We start from the raw sequence: 22,333 nt of genomic DNA, 5'->3' as shown, positions 1-22,333 counted from the left end.
CTGAATTCTCAGCTTTAGCAGGCCTGTTTTACCAAGGCCAAGGTCCTGATTGGGAAAAAATGGAACCCTGAAAACTGAGATGAGAACATTTGAGTAGATTTGGTCAAAAATCTAGAACCTCTGAAAAGAGATATGCACCCCCAATGTTCATAGCAACATAATTACAATTACCAAGATATGGAAGCAATCTAAGTGTCCATCAATAGGTGAATGGATAAAGAAGATGTGCCATACACACACACACACACACACACACACACACACACACACACACTGAAATACTACTCAGTGATAAAAAAGAATAAAAATTTTGCCATTTGCAGTGACATGGATGGACTTGGAGGGCATTATTCTAAGTGAAATAAGTCAGACAGAGAAAGAGCAAATGTTGTATAATGTCACTTATATGTGAATCTAAAAAATACAACAAACTAGTGAATATAACAAAAAAAGAAGCAGACGCACAGATGTAGAGAACAAACTAGTGGTTACCAGTGGGGAGAGGGGAGGGGGAAGGGGCAATATAGAAGTAAGGAATTAAGAAGTACAAACTATTAGGTATAAAATAAGCTACAAGGACATATTGTACAACACAGGGAATATAGCAAATATTTTATAATAACTATAAATGGAATATAACCTTTAAAAATTGTGAATCACTATACTGTACACCTGTAACATATAATATTGTATATCAACTATACTCCAATAAAAAAATCTTGAATTCCCAAATTTCCCTGAGCCAGGGATCAGCCACCTTTTTCTATAAAAGGCCAGATAGTAAATATTTTAGGTTTTCTGGGCCATGGGGTTGCTATCACATCTACTCACCTCTGCTGTTCCATCAGTAACATGAAAGCAGACACAGACATAGACAGTAGATAGTGAATAGGTGTGGCTGTGTTAACAATAAAACTTTATTTACAAAAGTAGGCCACATTTGTTCTTTCAGACCAGTCAAATCAAAGTTATAAGATAGAAGTTGAACATTAGAGACCAGGCACAAGCAGGGCCAGAAAGCACAAGTAAACTGCCACAAAAAACAGCCAGACCCCATGTCATCCACAACTTTTGCACCCAAGCCTGCCCCTCAGCTTACAGCTTTGGCTGCATTAGGAGCGGGGATCCCTTTTGAGAAGGAAACAAATGAACTTTATTGACAGAGGAGTCAGCTTGGTGTGTGGTACAAGTCAACACTGGGTTATTGTTTGAGCTCATATCTTACTCAAAGTGGGAAGTAATCCTTCCAAAGGACAGGATTTCAGGCAGTGCTGGTCACCCACTCTGAGTAGAAAGAAACTGGCCCAAGGTAAGAGTATACGCAGAATCTTAGGTTGAGGAGGACAGGTGGGGGAAAGAATTTGTGACTTCTCAAGTGCTTATAAGGAGAAAGAATGTGAGAGTGGATTCGAGGAAGTCTCAGAAAGAGGCATGTATATACACCTCAGAATCTCCAAGTCCATTTCCTAGGGATCACGACCTACCACCGCTTACCTTGTCCTTATATTTATTCAAGTAACCTTTTATTTCCTACTAGTGTGCCGGTCACAGTAGTAAATGATGAGATTACAAAGGTAAATTAGACTAGGTCTCTATCCTCAAGGAGCTCACTGTCTAAATGAAGAAAATAGGCATGAATACAATGGGATCGATGAGACTCTATTTAAAGTAAAGGACAAAGTACCATAGGAATCCAGACAAAACAAATGAGAGTGAAGAGAAACTTTGTAGAAGATGGATTATTTGAATTCAAATAACACGTGAAGTATAATGTTAAAAAAAAAAAAAGGTATGTCCTGTCCTTCCCACAGGCATTAATCCTATTCCTAATTTTCCCTTCCTGCCCAATAACTATTCTATACTTTTTCCTTACTAACAAAAATCCAAAATTCAGAGTGGTTATATTACCACTTTAAAATACTTCCTTCAACTCCCTGTAGCTGTGGTTATGTGACCCAGTTCTGGCCAACGAGACAAAAAAGCAACTCTATTACATGAGATTCTGGAAAATGTTTTTTAAATGGTTGTTGTTGCTATTATTACTATTATTATTATTAAAAAGAGACAGAGTAAGCTCACATGTGCCTTTTGTTTTTTGCTTTTGTCCTTTGTCTGAAATTTGAACATAATTCCTAGAAGTAGAACTTAAGTCCATGAGGATGAAGGCCATATATTAAGGATGGTAGAACAAGAAACAAGAAAAAAGAAGGATCCTTATTTCTCACTGACATCCTTGAACAATGACACTGGATTACCTCGAAGTCCCTGCTAAGTCTGAAAACTGAAACCCTGTTTGGTTCACCACTGTAGTTCAGGTGTAAGGCGCATGTGGCCAAAGAAAATCTTAGCCAATAAACTATGCAAAGGGTAAACCAAGAGGTCTACCATACTGATTATTTTTAGTCTGTTTATCTTCCAGGAGCAACACCATGAATTTCATTGGCCTTTCTTGACGTGACATCAGTTGTGTGTATTTTTATGCCACTTCTCTCCATGCATGAGGAACCCTGGTATTTCAAGTTGAGAAAACATTTCACAACAGAAGCTAAATACTCTGAACTTGCAAGCAACAAGATGAGAAACATGATCTCTCTGTTTCAGATTCACAGACACTTTATAGGTAATTCAGAACTTTTCATAAACATCCTCAAACTAGACTGACAATTTAACTTTTACTTTGTTCCGTGTGATGAAAAAGGTTGTAGTGCGGGGCAGAACCCTTATACTCTAACACTCTCTCCCCTCTCAGCAAATCTCTGAACCCTGTAAAGAACATCATTTCCACCTCTGGGTCTAGATGATTATACTGGAACTAAATGAATGATGTCAGAAACCAGGTCTTTAACATCACGACACAAAGAAATATGCTATTGTACGATCTACTTTCATCATTTTTCTGACTGTGATTAACCCCAACAATAACCACAGTAACAAGGAAAGGCAAGAAACCAACGCTGCTGAAAGTAGCACTATGGAGAGAAACGGGAGCGCAAGGCGCTCAGGAAGAGACAGTTAATTTGATAACTGAAACTCCTTACCGCAGTTTCTAATCTTGTTGCGAGGGCTTTTCTAAGATTGTACTTCAGTATCCCCTTCTGTAAAACGGAGATCATACCATGCCTTACAGACCATGCTCTGATGTTCTGAAGATAAAAATCTTATTTTTTCCACAGTTATCCCGATTTATTTTCTCAGACTATGACATTTCTCAAAAGAAGCACAGAGATATTTTTTCCCAGGTCTTTTGTTCAGGTTGGTAGCTCTAATTTGAGTTTCAAATATAATATGATATTATGCAAAAAATAGGTCTTAAGCAACAAACCTGCAGTAACTTTTCTTATAAGTTTATTAAATCCTGCCTAAATTCACTATGTCTTAAAAACATGATTTTCTACACCTCTGAAAGATCCCAAGAGGGGACAGGATTTTGTTTACTCTCACACAGAGGCTGATTTATTTTTCCCACATGACTTATTTTAGGGACCATCACAGAATAATACTCTTCTTGAGGTATAAACGGCACACAAAAAACTGCATATGATTTAATTACATAACATGGTAAGTTCTGCCATATGCGTACACTCATAAAACCATCACCACAATTGAGAAGATGAATATAGCCATCATTTCCAGAAGTTTCTTCTTGCTTGAAGGTAAAAATCTTAATCAGTGTTAAGATGCATTAAATTTCCAAAGGGTCAGGTGTGCGCGTGCACGTGCACGCACGCACACACACACACGCACAGTAATAGTATCACTGGCCTTTAGTCAGAAGACACTGGTAGAGGGCAAGTCTATTTGACCTTATTTCTTTGTAAAGGATTAAAAGAAGTTGCATAAAATTGCTGTGAGAAGGGAGAGTTCTCACAGCATCAGGAACTGAGAGTTCCTAATGTGTTTTGGATTGCTGTGAAACATTTCAAGGATTTAAAAAAAATTGTCAAGGGAAGCTAATGATTCTGGAAACAGCATAGGACATGGTGGGGAGAAGTACAGAAACAAAACCAAACCCTCCACAGACTTAGAGTCTGGAAAAACATCTTGACTTTTTATTTCAGATACACCTGAGTCTTCTGGAGCAACAAATGGGAAATCACAGCTCTACCAACAGGCACCAACTTGATATTTTAGAGGCTTGCTTTTTTTTCTTCCTACAACTCAGACAGGTTTTTTAAGTCTTAGCAGAACGGCTAGACTAGGTAATCCACATAAGCAGCTGCTGCAATGTGATCTTTTTCTAACATTTTAATGTAGAGCTGTGAACTTTTCTGGCTTTGGGCTATGTTGGGAACATTTGGAGTAAACTTACTTGATTTAAAGGTTATTACTGTTAGGACTCTGTCTGATCTGCCTCAGATGGAGGGTTTGCACTGAACAATCACCCATGATATCAAACTACAATTGAAATGGGAAGCAGCTGATGTGTGAATGATCTTCAAATACTGATCCTATGCACTTTAAAAAAAAAAAAACCCTTAAGATTATTTCCTTATTTTTAATTTCCTTAAGTGTAATAGAATTTTATTTTCTAGATCTCAGATATTTACTCATATCCTGCTCATTAGCCTCTTGGGGGATAGGACTGGATGATTGTCAGTGTGCTGTAGAGGGAAAATTCTCAAGCTTTGACATTCAACTACCTAGGTTCCAACCACAGCTCTGCCACTTACTAGCTGCATAAACTTGGGCAAATCACCTCATCTCTACCTTTCAATATCATCATGTGTGAACTGGGGATATAATTGTATCTAATTGGTAGAGCTGGTGCCTGGATTAAAATACACAGAAAGTGTTTACTATAGGATGCATAGTAGTCACTCATTAAATGTTTATCTCGGGTGCTAACATCAATATAATAGTTAATACCAATCTTAGAGGCCAATTGTATCATATGTTGCATTTACTGATTATTATTGTGACAGCTGGAAGAGAGGGAAAGAATTTGACCTGAGGCTTTTAACACATACCTTTTTAAGATAATGTAATAAAATTTTGGCCATTTTACAAATGTGCCTCAAGATCACATAAAGGCCAAGTTTCCTTACTTTAATAAGGAGTAGGGTCTACTAAGAAGTAGGGATAAATTTTCCCTACTTATAAGTAGGGTGAGATTGAATATCCTCCCCCATATCTGACTGACATTGACAGACATGCGCTTCTAAAGGAGAGCTCTGGGTATGGTTATTGTAGAACACTTACCATAGAGTTCTTCTTGCTTTTCCCTTTTGCTGGGGGCTGGCTGGGGTTGGGTGGACTCTCAGGACCAGATCTGGGGCAGAATCCCTTCCTAAAACAGTAAGAGATACTAATTACAGACAGACAGGCTAAGTACTCAGAAGCTTGCAAACAAAAACATTGTGAGCATAGTTTTAATCAACAACTACATATTGATACAAATGTACATGGCTTAAGACAGACTGGGCTGAGAGGAGTTATGAAGCCCTTGTATCGGGTCACATTGGTTAGCAGGAGGCAAGAGTTGGGTTTTATAGTGAATGCTAAGGTATGCCAGATCCCCCCCCTCAAGACTAACTCACTCCTTCTAGCTGTAGGGAACGCTGGCTGCCAATGGCTCAGAGCTGGGTTCCTCTCTTGAGATTTGTGCTCAGCCAAAGAAAGCTGCCTTACCCAAGGTTGTACCCCCTCCTCAGACAGCCTGTATCCAATGCTTGGTTACAGCAAGGCCCCCTTTCCTCCGGGGTGCTCACAGTTCCAGAGCTCTGCCTGCCTTGGCTGAGGCCTCTGTTGCCACTGTGCTGAAGCTCACCTCCTCCCCTTACCAATCCTGCTTCCCTCACTCCTTTACAGATAGCGTCCCTGAAAGCACTCCCAATGAATCTCCTGCATGCAAATCTCCAGCTCAGATCTGTTTTCAGGGAGCCCAATCTTCCACAGATTCTTACTAATCCTTGCCACCCAAGTTCCCTGGGTCAGTTCTCTGCAGGCTGACACAGTTCCCGCCCATCCAAAGACTAACTCTGCTCTACCCGGGCATGAGGCCAATTTCAACCTCCTTGATACCCAGAACATGCTCCTATTTCCCAGTAGAGATTTCCACAACAATGGGGAGAAGGAGGAGGAAGGATTTTCTGACATCTGGATCAGTTCCAGGAGAAAGCTTCTTGAGCTTCTCTGCTCAAAGCACCCTGTGCACACTTGAAAACTCTACATCTGCCTTGCCGGCTTTCTACACCCACACATCCAGGCAGGCCAGAGACACCCTGAGGTTGTTTGCAGCCATCTTCCTGAAATCTTACTCACACTAGTTTCCAAACACCCACTTCAGTCCCACCTACCACTCTTATCATCAACTAGAGCAGGCCTCTGGCCCCTGAGTTTGCACTTGGGATAGAGACTTCCCCAGACGGACTTGGTTTAGCTTATCTTCTTGCTCCAAGACTCCAAATTGCCTTTCAGAGGAATCGTGTCCTCCTTCAACAGTATTTGGGAAACCAACAGCAGTCCAAACACTTTGCCAACACCTTAAGAAGGCTAGTATGGACTCAACCTTGAGACAGGATTCATAGGAATTACCTTGCTTAATTTTTCATTTTATCCTGGTCACAACCTTGCTAGGTCAGCACACCTGCATCTGGCTAAGAAGAGGAAGGAGGCTTGACCCAAATCACATTGGCCTGTCTGTGGATCTGATACTTGTGTTCTTTTCACTTTGCCACCTTGTTTTCCCCAGATTAGGCTGCCTCCTGATATTCGGGCCCAGAGATGGAGAAGGTGCCTTCTAGGGACTTGCATTTAGTAGATGCTCAATAAATATTTGCTGACTGGAAGTGACCCTGGAAGGTGGAGGTCAGAGTCTCAGGGTTCCTATCAGCTACTGACTGAGAGTATGGCTTAGTCATTTTAACTCTCTCGGTCTTTTTTTACTTATTTTTTAATCCATCTTGGGTACTAATCCCTTTCCTACGTCCAATAACAACCACTATATCAATTAGTATGCTTTGGCCGCAAGTAAAATACCCAACCATCAGTAACAAAACAATAAAGATATTTAACTCTATCACATAACAAGAATCCCAGAAGTGGCATTTTAGGGTTAGTTCAGTGGCCCAGCCAGGATCTTCTGCCAATCACACCTCTCCACTATTCTCAGTGAAATGGCCTTTTGTCCTTAGGCTTGTCACAGGTTGGTCACAAGATGACTGCCTTAGCTCTAGGTATCATATAATAGTATCCAAACTAAGAAAAGGAGGAAAAAGGATCAAAGGAAAAGACCTCATCTTTTCTATCTCTCTTGGAAACCCCTCGCAGACTTCACCTCACATGTGATAAGCCAGAACCGGGTCACACAGGGCTGGAGACAAATCACTGGCAAAGAGGAATGAGACTGTCAAAATGAGCTTAAGCCTTGCATGAGGTATGTCTTATTAGTCCCATTGCAGAGGTGATCATGTAAGGATCAGACAGAAGTAAGTGACAAATCTGTGAGTCAAACTCTGGCCCATATGACTCCAAAGCTGTCCTAGTGGTTAGTATTTGCTCAGAAGTTAGAGAAGCTCACTTTGGAAACCTTTTTCAAATAAGTACAAGAAAATGTTAAAATAAAGTTTGGGTGAAGGCACCAAAATACAATAAATATTGCATTTCAAAGGAGGTATGAGACTACATAAAGAATTTACAAAGAAGTCATACATAAACATGTTACATGATGCTTATCCATGCTGATGGTATAAAAGAATAAGCATATCAAAAGTTAGCAAGATGTTTATAAGGAGGATTTCTTTGGAATGAACTGTTCTGTTGTTGTTCTGGAGTTGTTCCAGTTGTTTTGCCTGCTCTCAAGCCCAGGATGAGGAATTTTCTTCAGTGGAACCACTCAGAGAGCTTGATATATGTTTTCTGCAGTAACAGAGACACAGTGAACTGATATTTGAAATAAACTGAAAAACTCTAAAAAGTCAGTGTGGTAGATTGCAAAATATGACCACAAATTCCTCTCATCTTGATATTTAAGCTCTTTTGCATTGTGATTTTGTCACTTCCTCCATCAAGACATGGTTTCTATTTCCTTACCCCTTGAATCTAGGCTGGCCTTGGACTTGCTTTGACCAATAAAATGTAAAACAGTGATGTTATGTGACTTAGAAGTCTAAGCCTTAAGAGGCTTTGCAACTTCTAGTGTTGTCTCTTGAGGCACTGTACCGAGCCTACCACTTAGGAAGTCAATCTCACTTGCTGAAAGACACTGGCAGGTGGGTGAGGTGGGTTGAGAGAAAGAGAGACATCCCAGGCAGCAGCCAGCATCACCTGTTAGATGTACGAATGAGGCCATCTTGGGCCTTCCGGCCCAGCCAACCCTCCAGCTGAATGCAGCCCATGAGTAAACCCAGGCAAAACAGGCAAAGAAACCACCCAATCAACTCAAAACCATTAGAAATAATAAATCATGGTTATTTTGAACCACTGTATGAGTTGTTCGTTACACAGCAATAGATAACTGAAACAGCTGGCTAGCTAGTCCAAAGCAAAGAGAGTGTGCTTTGTACTATGTAATCTGCCTGCATGCCCAGGATTTGCTGAGGGAAAAGGAGGCATGCGTGTAAACATGAAAGGAAGGGAGCCTTTGATTTGACTTGAAACCACTTAAAAACTGCTTAAGAGGATCACACCTTAATCTGTGTGGAGTGATCCAGCAAAGAAAAAAGGTTAAAAAAAAAAAAAAAAAGGAAAAAGAAAAGAGAAAGATAAGAAAGGAGGGAGGGAAAGAAGGAGGGAGGACAGGAAAACATGGGCCAACTTGAGAAAAATGCATCCCTCATACCACAAGATATGCCATCACATGTGCCCAGTGGCAGTTTCTGAAGAACTGACTGAAGAATGTCAAACCATCCTAAGAAGTACCAATCAAGCAAGAACTTTCCTGTCTCTCTTGCCCTTCCATGTCCCCTTAGTTCAATCCTGGCAGGATAAGACATGGTAGTCATCAAGCTAGGAGATGAAGAGAAATGCCAGATGTGGGAGAAGAAGGAGAAAGGCCACTGTGAGCAGACAGCCCAAAGCAAAGCCTAGCTGGGGAAAAGGGAAGATTGAGTTTTAAATCAAGTTCAAAGTTTTGATTATTACATGAAACCAGACACAGTGAATGACTCCATTGAGAATGCATTCTTTTACTTTAAAGGACCAAAATGTCATGGAACTGCACAAGTTTTCATCTGGGGCAGGAAAAGAATTTTCCCTAATTAAATACTTTTAAAGGGACAGCGGGAAAGAAAAGATTGCAGTTGGTTTTGCCTCATCCCTACTCAGACTCCCGTGTCCTGGGACCTTGCACGAAAGTGACTTTAAAAGGGCCACCTGGTAAGTAGGTGAATGGCTGGCTGGCTGCTGCATTAGTGATGCGATGGATGTTTGCCGAGGAGGCTTCCCCTCCCTGCAAACAAATCCTTTGTTCCAGTGGCTAAAAGTCCACCATTAGAGAGCCAGTCACTTTTAGGCCTACTGTACTATCCTCATCAGTCCTGTTTTTAAAATACACAATCTAGGATGGTCAACAAATCAAGTTATGGATGCATTAGTGTAAATTCGTAATAAAATACATTTTGGAGGACTGAAATAACCACCACAGGTGCTGGAGGCAGGGGAGAAACAGGAACGGTCAAACATCTCTGAAGACAAAGCCTACTGCACAAGTCTGCCTGAGGTACACCCTATACTTCAGGCCAGTGGTTCTCAACTTTTCACAAGAATTACCTTGAGAGCTTGGAAAAAATGAAGATTTCAGAGGCTAGGCCCTAAAGTTCTATTTCACTGGTTCATTTTGGAGCCCAGGAATCAGAATTTTTACAAGCATTCAAGGTGATTCTGAGGTAGTGAGTTCACAGACCATATTTTAGAAATATTACCTTAATATGAATAGATAGGAATAGAAGACCATAGCTGCTCACAAAATTCTGATATGGACTTCTCCACAAAGTATATTCTTGCAATGAATGAGATAATATGAGAAAATTTTCAAAACTCTTATAAAGAAACATTGATCTATCATACTTCCTCAGTGCTAAGCTGATTATTACACATACCATCAATTCGGAGGAAAACTGAAGAAAAATTGATACACTAACCCATTAAAAGCATACATCTATTAGAAAATGAATTGACAGTTAGAATTTTGAAAATGTAAAAAACTAAGAGTGAGAAAGATATTTGCTAGACTGGACTTTAGTTAAAAATAAAAGACTTCTTATTTATATTCTAAGGTGAAAACGTCATTTTGTTAGCATAACCACCCATGAAGCTCATTTTCATACTATTTTATCCCTTCATATATTCAGCCAGCACTGACTGAGCACTTGTTATGGGGAACACACTATTTTCCTAGAAACGAGAAGGGTTTCTAGAAGTCGTCCAAGCTTCAACTTCATGAACACAAGCTTCAGGTAAACCATTTCAGTATGACAGATATAGTCAGCCTGTTCTTAAAGGCTTTCAAGGTTCTTAAAAGCTTTCCATAACTTCCCACGGAGTAAGCACTCACTGCAGAGACTCTGAATGTTATTGTTACAGGATCTAATACTCAGGCTCATATACAATATAAAAACCAGGAAGAAGTAAAAAGACATCATAGAGAGCCACTTGCTACTTGCCATCATTCCCCAGAATTCCATCAACCTCCCACAATGAGCCAACTCTGATCAATTCCTAAGAAGCACCTCTAATATCCATATACAGAAAGAGCCACAGTTTGGCGGGAGTTACAAGAATTTTCTAAAACTTGAACACATTTTATCATACATCTTGTGGAATGTTTTCAGAAAACTGAAAACTAAGGCTTTTATAACAGATTGATTCACATCTCAGAAAGTGGAAAAGAAAGGAAGTCATTTTGTCAACTAGTATAAGAAGAAAAAACAGCAGATAAATCTCTCCAGGCAGAGAAATTGTTGGTCCTATGAATTTAAATTCATAGACTAAAAAGCTGTCAGCCTTTTCCAGACTCTTTCACAGCATCATGCCTCCTCTATATCGTTTAAGCACTAATTGATTCATTTTATGTTTTATTGGATTTAAAGTCACTTTAGTCACTATTTTTAACTGTTTTCTCATTTATGTTCCTCCTCCCGCCATTTGCTTCAAGCTTCACATTAAATTATACATTCTCTCACATGTCTCATTATCTTACATTTTTTCTGTCATTCTGCAGCTGCTCTCCTACATTCCTGCCTCAGCTTTGTTTAGTGCCAAAGAGCTGTTTTTTCTAACACTTCAAAAACACATGGCATTTTTTATGGGCACAAGTATCTTCACTTCTGTCAAATAAAAAATTGATTCATAAAGAAAACATTTTAAGTATGTAGGTGTTTCAAAAGAAAATGAGTAATTCATTAAAAAAAATAATAAGTATCTCTGAGGAAAGAATAAAACCATTGCCTGAAAATTGAACATAAATATCTTTGCTTTTAAGAATATTTGCATATGCATAGATTCCCCCAGTTACCTTTTCTTAGTTCATTTTTACCCTTCATGTGATTATTTTTTAGAGTATACTCATTTATAATATCCTGGACACCACACACAGAGCAGACAACTTTTGCCCTAAGGCTGACCCTGCCTTATATAAAAAATGTTATACCGACCTCAGAGGGAATCTAAGTTCTACATCATATTAGATAATCTTGGTGCCTTTCCCATATCTCCTGAAACTTTGTTAGCAATCACATTTGAGGATAAGAATTGCTTTGGTTTGACAATGACATTTGGCTTCACTGGTGAGTCCTGGAAAGAGAGTGGCTGCTTTCTAAGTCTAATTTACCATCTTTCTTCTCCCCATGTAAATTTAAGTTGACAGTAACTTAGCCATTTTCACGAAGTATGGTAGGGTGGAGCAGAATGGTGCCCCACCCAGCTCTCCTCAGATCTCTTTCCACCATGTTTGTGCACCATTCCCTTTTGGGTATGTTTTCACTTCCAGCACCCAGCACCCACTCTTTTTAGGAAAACTGTCCTCAATCCACTAGAGTCCCTTTGCATTCATGCCTGGGAGAAACCAGAAGTTCAGGGAATTGAGTAGAGAGGGAGCAGGGGAAACAAGGTGGCCCTTAACAAGTGACAGGGGTAGGAAACCCAGCTCCCTTGCCTCATGTAATGACACCTCTGAGGCACAATTAACACTCCAGAGCTCCCTTGTGGATAAGACTGATAGACATTCTACAGGACTTTGCCTAAGATGAATCTTTGTTTTGCTTTTTACTCTTCCTGTCCTGCTTCCCATTCATTTACTGATCTTCCCTGTGACACCTCCTTTAAAAATCACTTGCACAGGAATCTTTGTCTCAGGGTCTGCTTCTTGGGAACTCAACCTGAGACAGCTGGTGAGGTCCTTGAAGTAAAGGTTTACAAATGGCAAAGATTTAAATCACTGGATCATAGAATTATAACATGTCCAAACCAAGAGGGTCTCCTGAGTATCAGAGAGGAGAGTTAACTGGCCCAAGTTCTCACAGCTAAGATCCAGCAGGGTGAGTCCAAGAACCCAGGCCTTCCGACTTAGAAGACCACTGTTCTTTCCACCGTTTGTGCTTTATTTCTGAGTTTCCTATCATGACTACCGGACTCTATATATACACAGTTAGAGTTGAAATAAGTTAATTCAAGATTGAAATTTTTATTTCCCATATATCTCATAGAAAGGCACAAATTTAAACTCAATTCCAAATTTAATCCAGGGTTTTACTCATAGTCTCTGTCTCTCTATCTCTCTCCCCTTCTCTCTCCCCTTCTCTATCCACATACATATACCACAACAAACAATATCACTAAAGAAAGAATTCTGAATTGATTTAGAACACACCCACCCACAGAGAAACTTGTTTGCTTGCTGCATCAGCGCAAATGTCGATCAAAAAGGGCAATGCAGTCTCTCTTTTCCGGCGTCAAACTGCCCTCTTACCCAAGAAACCCCAAAGGATACAGGCAAACTTCCCTGGGTGCTCTCACAGCCAAAAGGGGAAATGAGCACATACATATGAATGAGCCTGACTAGAATTACTTATAAATAATAAAGGAACATGCAACACTTTCTCCCTTGTCACATCTTTCCAGAACATATGCCGAAACGGCATCTGCTTTTTTAGTGTGATGCGAAGGGCACTGAAAAGTCAGCCTGGACCAAATTAGTGTCCCTCCCCCAAAGATTTACCAACTGTCAGAACTTCTCAATACTGTAGTCACTCCTCTGGGTGAAGCACAATCTTCAGGGAGCCTCTGTTAAATATATAAATGAATTTCCTTGGAATAACAACAAATGGACTCATTCTCAGCTCTTAATCCATTAGCAAGGATTTATTTCTCAGAGGAGGGCTCTGAAGAACACACAACAACTCAAGTTTTGAAGAGAATGAGATTAGGAAAGGCCATCCAGGTACACCACAGGGCTCCTGAGGCTTCGCAGCTAGAGCGAGCACTGTGATGAGGGTTGAGGGCACCAAGAGGATGCACTGAGGACACTGGGCACCCAGCAAGGGGGTGTGGGGAAAGGCTGCCTGGTTTCAAGTCTGCTACATGTGTGCTGCGTGATCTTGGGCAAAGGAACTTAACTCCTTTAAACCTCCTCATCACAATCTCCTTGTCTGGAGAATGCAAGAAATCATGGCATCTACTTTACAGGGTTGTCATGAAGATTCCGTGCAGTTCTGCATACAGCACCCTTAGGCTAATGCCTGGCACAAAGTAAGGCTTCCCAATGTGTGAGCTACCAAAGAAGACATACAGATGGCCAACAGTTGCAAGAAAAGATGCTCAACATCGCTAATTATTAGAGAAATGCAAATCAAAAGTACAATGAGGTACTGGTCAGAATGGCCATCGTTAAAAAGTCTACAAATAACAAATGCTGGAGTGGGTGTGGAAAAAAGGGAACCCTCCTACACTGTTGGTGGGAATGTAAGTCGGCGCAGCCACTGTGCAAAACAGTATGGAGGTTCCTCAGAAAACTAAAAGTAGAGTTGCCATATGATCCAGCAATCCCACTCCTGGACATATATCTGGACAGAACTATCATTCAAAAAGACACATGCGCCCCTATGTTCACAGCAGCACTATTCACAGTAACCAACACATGGAAGCAACCTAAATGTCCATCGATAGATGAATGGATAAAGAAGATGTGGTACATATATACAATGAAATACTTCTCAGCCATAAAAAAGAATGAAATAATGCCATTTGCAGCAACATGGATGGACCTGGAGATTATCATACTAAGTGAAGTAAGTCAGACAAAGAAAGACAAATACCATATGATATCACTTATATGTGGAATCTAAAATATGACACAAACAAATTATCTATGAAACAGAAACAGACTCACAGACATAGAAAACAGGCTTGTGGTTGCCAAGAGGGAGAGGGGGGTGGGAGAGAGATGGATTGGGAGTTTGGGGTTAGCAGATGCAAATTATTATACACAGAACGGATAAACAACAAGGTCCTACTGTATAGCACAGGGAACTATATTCAATATCCTGTAATAAACCATAATGGAAAAGAATATAAAAAAGAATGTGTACGTATGTATAACTGAGTCACTTTGCTGTACAGCAAAAATTAACACAACATTGTAAATCAACTATACTTCAATTGAAAAAAAGAAAGAAATGAAAAAAAAATGAAAAGTATCTGGTAAATCTAATGTTAACATAACATTAATAGTAATAACAATAACATTATTACTGTTACTAACATTACTATTAACAATAATAGTAAAAAGAGTGTAACATAGAAGTCAGTAGAAAGGAAAAAATGGAATAAAAAATGCTTAATCAGAAAGAAAGGGGGAGGGCTTCCCTGGTGGTGCAGTGGTTGAGAGTCCGCCTGCCGATGCAGGGGACACGGGTTTGTGCCCCGGTCCGGGAGGATCCCACATGCCGTGGAGCGGCTGGGCCCCTGAGCCATGGCCGCTGAGCCTGCGCATCCGGAGCCTGTGCTCCGCAGCAGGAGAGGCCACAACAGTGAGAGGCTCATGTACTGCAAAAAAAAAAAGAAAAAAAGAAAAAAAAGAAAGGGGGAAAAACAGGAAACAGAATAGAAAGGCAAATAGAACACAAATATATTATGGTACATGTAGAACCAAACATATTAATATGTACATTAAATTCTAAAAGTGTTCTGAATTTTTTAAAATGTGTGAGCTATTTTTATTGCTGTTGATATTACTAACCTAACTATTTGGGAATAAAATGATGAAAGGGATGAAGATGCTTTTAGAACAAATTTCAATGATCACAATTTTGCTTAAATCTGCCCAGTACTTGACCATAAAGCAGGAAGAAAAGGCCAAAACAAGACAATTAGACAGAAAACTAAGCAACTAGCATACCAAAATATTCAAACACATTATCAGAATAAAGTGCTATAGCCTTGTTTCTTCTCTCTTTTCCCCTTTGCCTCTCTTTTTTTCAATCTTCCTATATTTTATTTTCTTTTATTCATAAAATGTCCCTTTGTTTTGCTTTGAAGTATAAGGTGATACATGTGTAAGTCATAGATTTAAGACTATCTATTAAATTGTTGGGTTTTCTACCAGCTTTTAAAAATTGTATTTATTCATTCATGGATTCAACAAATCATGTGTGAGTCCTCCTCTGTGCTGGGGCACTGTGTTGGGGGCTGGGAGACGGTGCTAAATACAGCAGATGAATATCTACATATGCAGCAGGTACATTTTAGGTTACAGCTCCTGAGGAGTCACCCCCTCTCAAGCTCATTCCTTTCTTCCCAAAGGAAACGTGATGGATTTTACAAGAGATAAAATCCCCTCTTGGACTAGAGGTTCTAAAGTTAAACCTGGAGCAAGTGGAGTGATAGGCATGCTTGCTCCTGGATGGAATTCCAAAGCTGGAACTGGCTCCTGAAAGGTCCATTACAGATTCGAGAATTCCAAGTTTTCATTCTTCTTCAGTTATGCCTCTGGGTTTAAGAGGTATTAATAGAGTAGCTTTTGGAAGTCAAACAAGGGAATTCTGAAATACAGAAATAAGTCAGGCCAAAGAGGAAGACATAAGAATACTAAACTCTGAAGCTTGTAAAAGAAGCCTGTTGAATTTTAATCGTCTTCACTAGAATGTTTGTAATTGTTGACCTTGTATGGAATCTAATAGTTCTAATGAAAAATGTGTTAGGCCTTGGGTCCAAGGATATCATCATTATAAGTACATAAGTGCCTAGGACAATATAATTCCCCCTACGGTGCTGCTGCTGTGGCTTTTGATCCATGATGTATTACTTACTTATTTATTGATTTATAAAAATGAGCTGTCAAGCTTTCCCTAAGAAGTCCAAGGGCACATGAACAAAATGTAGGAAATATACAACCACAAAAAATAAACCACGAATTATAAACCAGATCCCCTAAGGTCCAGGGCACTCTGCCTAGGTGAGTAGGATAAATCAAAAATACACTTTTTAGACACAACCTGAAAGTCAACAAACAAGAACTCTGTACAACCCAAAGAAGGAAGTTATATAATAAGAGCTTATATGAGACATAATACACATTGGCAAAACCTTAATCTAAACACTATGAATTTATTTACATTTGGCCCTTCTTCAGAGACAGGTCTGAGACTCTCACTAGAAAGTATGAAGAGTATGATATCTTAAACACCAGCAAGTCCAGAGGTCATGTACTTGGCTTTCAGCATTTAGTATTATTTTAAGCCAATTAAAATAATTTGGTTTCACAGTGGAAAGATTCCATTAAATAATAGCTTTGTTCACTATGAGTGTGGGTTGTGTGGTTCTTTACTGAGTAGGATAGAACTGGAGAAACATAGAAGGTAGATTTAATTCAGGGCAAAGACAGGGAGACTGGTCTGAAATCATCTCTGCTCAATGAACACAGATGGAAATCCGGTGAACTGAGTCTGTATCATCAGCCATTTCTATTGACATAGGTCAAAAGATGAATATTTATTGTTATTAATTTTTCTCTATGACCTAAAATTTTAGAACATGGAACTTCTTTTTTTAACACTAATTTTCAATCAGTATTTAAGCACTTAGTGCCAAAACAAAGTTCATGTATATTGTTCTTCACCCTTCCTTTTTAACTCCAGCTGAAACAGAAGGGATTTCATGATTTCCCTAAAAACGACTCTATGTCGTTCTGCTAACGATAGTCCCTTGTCTAAAAGCCCGTGATCTGTTAAATCTGGTCTGTCACAGACAGCCAATTCAGATTGGCTGAATAGGCCAAAAAAAATCAACTTGGGTCCAGAATGATCCCATTTAGCTGTTGGCACAGAATAATTTACCAGATAATTCCTATGCTCCCCACTTAAATTTGGCTGTAGAGTTCAATGTTTTTGACAAAAATACCAGAGTCTGCACACAGTGACTGAATACCCCAAATTTTCTGCAATCTGATCGCTTTAAAGATTCAGGGATACGTTAGGATTATAGCCCAGTGGATTAAGGCAGTAATCTGCTAACCCACATACGGGGTTGAATTGAACTTTGAATGTAGCACCATTGCTATGTCACTAAGGAGGCCTCCCTAGAGAGTGAGGGCACATCAGGACGATTCAGCTTCTTACCAGCCCCACTTTTTCTGTTGTTCCTATAGCCTCACAGCTCTTGAAAGTCCCAGCACCTTTTGTCATTACTCTTCACTAGATGCATGCCCATGGGCACTTTTTCTTGCTCAGCTTATAAAACACAAAGCCACTAAAGTCTACAGCACCATCAAAAATGACTCTGTTCAAGTGGTGACAACAATTCAAAGCAGGGGAGCAGAAAAGGAGGTGATGAAAAGTTGTAGGCTTCTAGATCTATTATAAAAGATAGGTAGCAGAACTCTAAAGGAGGTCAAAAACAGAAATGTGGACGTCAGTTCAGGGATGTTCGCAATCACACAGAAGTGAGCCACTCACTATCTAAAATATAGTAATGGCAAGTGGGATAAAGAAAGCAGGACAGAGTTAAAAGTTATTAGGAAATTAGAGGACACAGATAAAAGTTTGGCTAAAGGGACAAGAGTGAGGGGAGAATCAGACTGGTGTCTGTCCAAATGATGCTAAATTACTCAAATGTCATACAGTTATTTCAACTATCAACTAAAAAAATATTTCTTGAGCATCTACTACAGGCAAAGCAGTAGGCAAACGCTGGGGATACAGAAAGAATAAGCCTGTTTTCTTGGGATTTATCATTCAGTGTGACAGGGAAAAGGAAGAGAGACATTGGAGAAACCTTTGCTGAGGAGGTGATATTTGAACTGACTGGGAAAATCCTCCTAACTCTTAGTCAGACTGAAAGGGAACAGGCAGTGGTGGGGTGTTCAGGCAGGATCATCGAGGTCCTTGTGTTTCAAGTTAAGGAGTTTTGATTTTTACCTTAAAAACAAAGGGGTGCCATTGAATGCTCATATGGAACAAGACTGCAAATTCAAGTCTCATCACCTCTCCAGGTATTGGTTTGATTATGGGAAAAATAAATAGTTAGGCCTGGGCATCTTTAAGATTCCCTTCCAGTTTTTAAACTCTCTGATTCTTCGGTAATAAACATGAAGCTTTGGAATAAGGTAAACTGCTGATAGGGATAACTCAGAAATTAAAACCAATTTAATGGAAATCTGTGCATCATCAGTTATATTAATGAGTTTGATGACCCTCTTCCCCTCTGTTTTTTTTTGTAATAGGTGGATACAGTAATACCCAGTAAGTTCAGACAAATTTGTAACAAACTTTACTGTAACCTTCTCATCTTTTTCATTTTCTCAAGTATGAAAGAGTATCATGTTCACATTTCCTAAGTTCAGCTACCAAATTTTTTATTATGAAAATTAAGACTACATAAAAGCTATGTGAATGAATAAATTTCTCATTACATCCTCAATAAAACAACCTTTGTGAAAAAAAAAGTAAAAAGACTCTGTTACATCCTCCATGTGCTATTCAGCTAAAATGCTCTTACCCACTCCCCAGTTGAGATGTTGATAGAGCTTTGCCCGCTGCTCTTTTTCTGCCTCAGTAGAGGAAAAAGCTAATCCCCAAAGTTATGCAGTTTTATGCTTAATTCATTAGTTGACTCCAGTATGGTAGACATTCATTACCTCCAAAGGAGGAAAGCAGTCCAAGTCCTCTCTGGGTGGACTGGTTGATTCATGCACACACGCTCAGCTTTTGCTCTAACTTTCCCTATGGCTATTCTATTGCCGTCACTGTGCCTATTCCCTAAATTACTAACTTAGCAGAAGAGTAGAGGGCTATTCAAGTGTACCCATCTTAATATTTCATCCCCTTGGAGAGAAAATCCTAACTCTCTATATTCCTCAAACAATCCTCTCCTCGCAGCTCCTGTTTTTCCACCTGCCTAAGATGAACGTACATATAACTCTGAGACATATATTGTGACCTTCACGTCACTATCCCCCAAAGGGCAGTCACATTCACAAAGACCTATTACCATCAAGTACACACACTTTGTGTCTTCTCAACACCCATGTATCAGTCAGGGATCCCACAAGAAACAGATGGTACAATCAAATGACTAATTTAAAAAAAAAGTATAATGATGCAACAATCTACAAAACTGTGGGTGAGATTAAGTTATCAATGAAGGATGGTGAAACATGCAAGGACTAGCTACTAGAAAGCTTTTACTCCCTCTACACTAAATGAGACAAAAAGATGATCATGTTACCCAGTGAGAACCAGAGCCATAAGAGCAGTGCCAACTAATTAAAAATAGCTGTGACTACAGGAAAAGGAGAAACAAAGAAAATAAAACTCCATCTTTCCTTATCTCGTGTCTGCTAATCTCCAGCACTGCTGAACCCAAACGGAAACCACAAGGCATGAGAGCTTCGGTGGTACAGCCCATAACGAGGTCCAGCTCTTGAGAAACAGAGCTGGGCAACGAATGAATCTGGAGCGGTAAATGAAGAGTTATCAGTGTTTCATATCAGAAGGTCCTTACTGGAAGATGAATATCCTCTGGGCCAGAAAAGTAAGACTTATCAAGTTTTAGGGTCTCAAGAGCCGGGGACAGGGCAAGAGGAGATCCCACCCCATGTGACTGAGATTGAAAAGAGCCCGAGGAATGAGTTTCAACCACAAAGGGAGACAGAGCTGGGAAAAGCACAGTTAGCTGATACGTCCAAGAATAGCAGATAGGTCAAAACTGGGAGATAAGTCAAGGATCAAGGGCAAGCTGAAATAGGGCAAAGTCAAAAGCACGATGACTTTGGCAATTTGTGCCTAAAGGACTGTCATGTCTATGGCTTATCTGGTATCCGATATGTCAAAAGATACCAGAAGGAAAAAGCAAAGATGAGTATGAAGCTAGGAGCAGAGCAGAACACCTGGCACAGCAAAGAGAAGAGCTAGCCAAGGAGCCAAAGATCAAGATATCGCTCACTGTACAACATGCTTCCTTCAGTGATCAATCAGAAAACCCAAAAGTAAAGGAGGCAAGGCCATGGAATGAATGGCAAGAGAGTATTGATGTGTTACGAGCTGACTCTGTCTCTTTAAAGTGTGCCAGAACATAAAAAGCCAGGGCACTAAAAGATGTCATGTAGCCTGGCAGATTCTTCTAATCTAGAAACCCCCTCATCCATTCTGATAATTCACCAGATAAAAAAGTATTCTTTAGTACAATTCACCTTCCCTTCCAATAGAGAGACCCATTTGCATTTATCAAAACATAACTGGTGAATATCTCTGAAAAGAGAACAAGCATTGTACAGAGAAGACAAATTACCAGAACAGTTCCCTTGGTGGCTGGTACCTGAGTATCAAGAGGAACCATATTCTGCCATAATTTTCACTGTTAATTGTCATGGAAAACTGAAGTCCCATGTTGTAAAGTGCTGGTTGTTTAAAGCAGATGCAGAGCTGAAGGAGACTGGGAAATATAAATGAAGAGCGAAAACCAGGGACAGAGGCCAGGGTGGAACATGAAAGAACAGTCATTCCTACCTGCCAAACTGGAGGAAAACCAGGAGCTTTCAGTTTAGTGGCTGAGTCACTGGAGGAATCTGGTGGGAGGCAGTGGTGCAGGCAGTAAAATACAATGGGTGTACAGCCACTCAGCAGTGGTGGTCCAACTGGAAGTCCAATGGACAGTAAGTTGATCCCAAAAGGGGTTTTATCTGCTGAGCCCAGCCTCTCTCAGGTCAGCTTGTTCCCAGCTTAATCCTTCTGTTCTTGTGGACAGTCACCTGAGCTTGCAATTTCTAGTTAGGAGGCTACAGCTGATTTTTAAAGTGTAAGGTGCGAAAAGTTGACACAGGGTGGTGGCTATGGGAATGTTAAAAAATAAATGGGTATGAAAGATACAGCGAAGTATCATAAGATACAGTGATATGTCAGAACATAGCCAGAAACAACTTTTAGCAATAAATCAATAACATCTGTTCAGTGCATTCTGGCCCAAAACAAATCAGGACAGCAGAGAACACGTTGCCATCCCTTAACCAAATTTAATAACCTCTGTTTCCCTCTGCAGTTCCTTCTTTGTCTTATTTCATGTAATTGTCTATGCCAAGGTGATATGAAAGTACTAACTGTTAACAAAAGCTTGCCTTTCTTAACTTATTCCCACACTCAAGCATAAGAATGAAGTAAGGTTGCAAGAAAAGGAAATGGCATTTGTGAAAAACAGTGCTAAGTGAAACCCAGAGTACTGATGAATTTTGTCATAAATTTGCAAAATTGATACATTCTTTTGTGTTACATATAATAGATATAAGCTAATGAGTTGAATAATATCATAAAAAGATTGACACGGAAAGCAACTACATTCATAATACAAAAAAGTCATGCTTTGGTGTTTGTTTTTATTCCCCTGAATTAGGTACTTAAATTCAAAGAGTAAGACTGACTGAAATTTTTACAGAAGCCATGTGTCAAAGCAAAACAAAGCACTATAGTAACAAAAATACGATAATGCTCTTCAGGGAAAAAAGTAGTTAAACGTTTCTTCCATATTTCCTTACCCAACATGTGGCTCAAAACACAAATGATAAGTGCTCTGAGAATAAACTAATGTGAAAGTATAGAAGAAAAATCCCAAATATTTTCCATTTCTTCCTCTGGGAATGCTTAGGAGCCACTGTGGTAAAGAGAGGCTGGCCTCATCCCAGAACACTATTGGGAAGAGCAGTGCAAAATCAGAGCTAAAATAGGGCACCGGGTGACCCCAGAGAGGTCAAATAGCTTTTGCTGATCCAGGTATCTATGTAGCAGAGATGCTATAAACTGACAATGAATCTCTTTGTCCTGGAAATTAAACCGGAAATCTCAAGACTGTGTTTTCAGTGTTTCTTGGCTTTCAATTCTGTTAGAAATCCTGCCACATTTCAGTATTTTCATTC

This window comes from Mesoplodon mirus (assembly GCF_964341445.2).
Source record: "Mesoplodon mirus genome assembly, chromosome: 5".
NCBI lineage: Eukaryota > Metazoa > Chordata > Mammalia > Artiodactyla > Ziphiidae > Mesoplodon > Mesoplodon mirus.
This window is presented reverse-complemented; position numbering follows the sequence as displayed.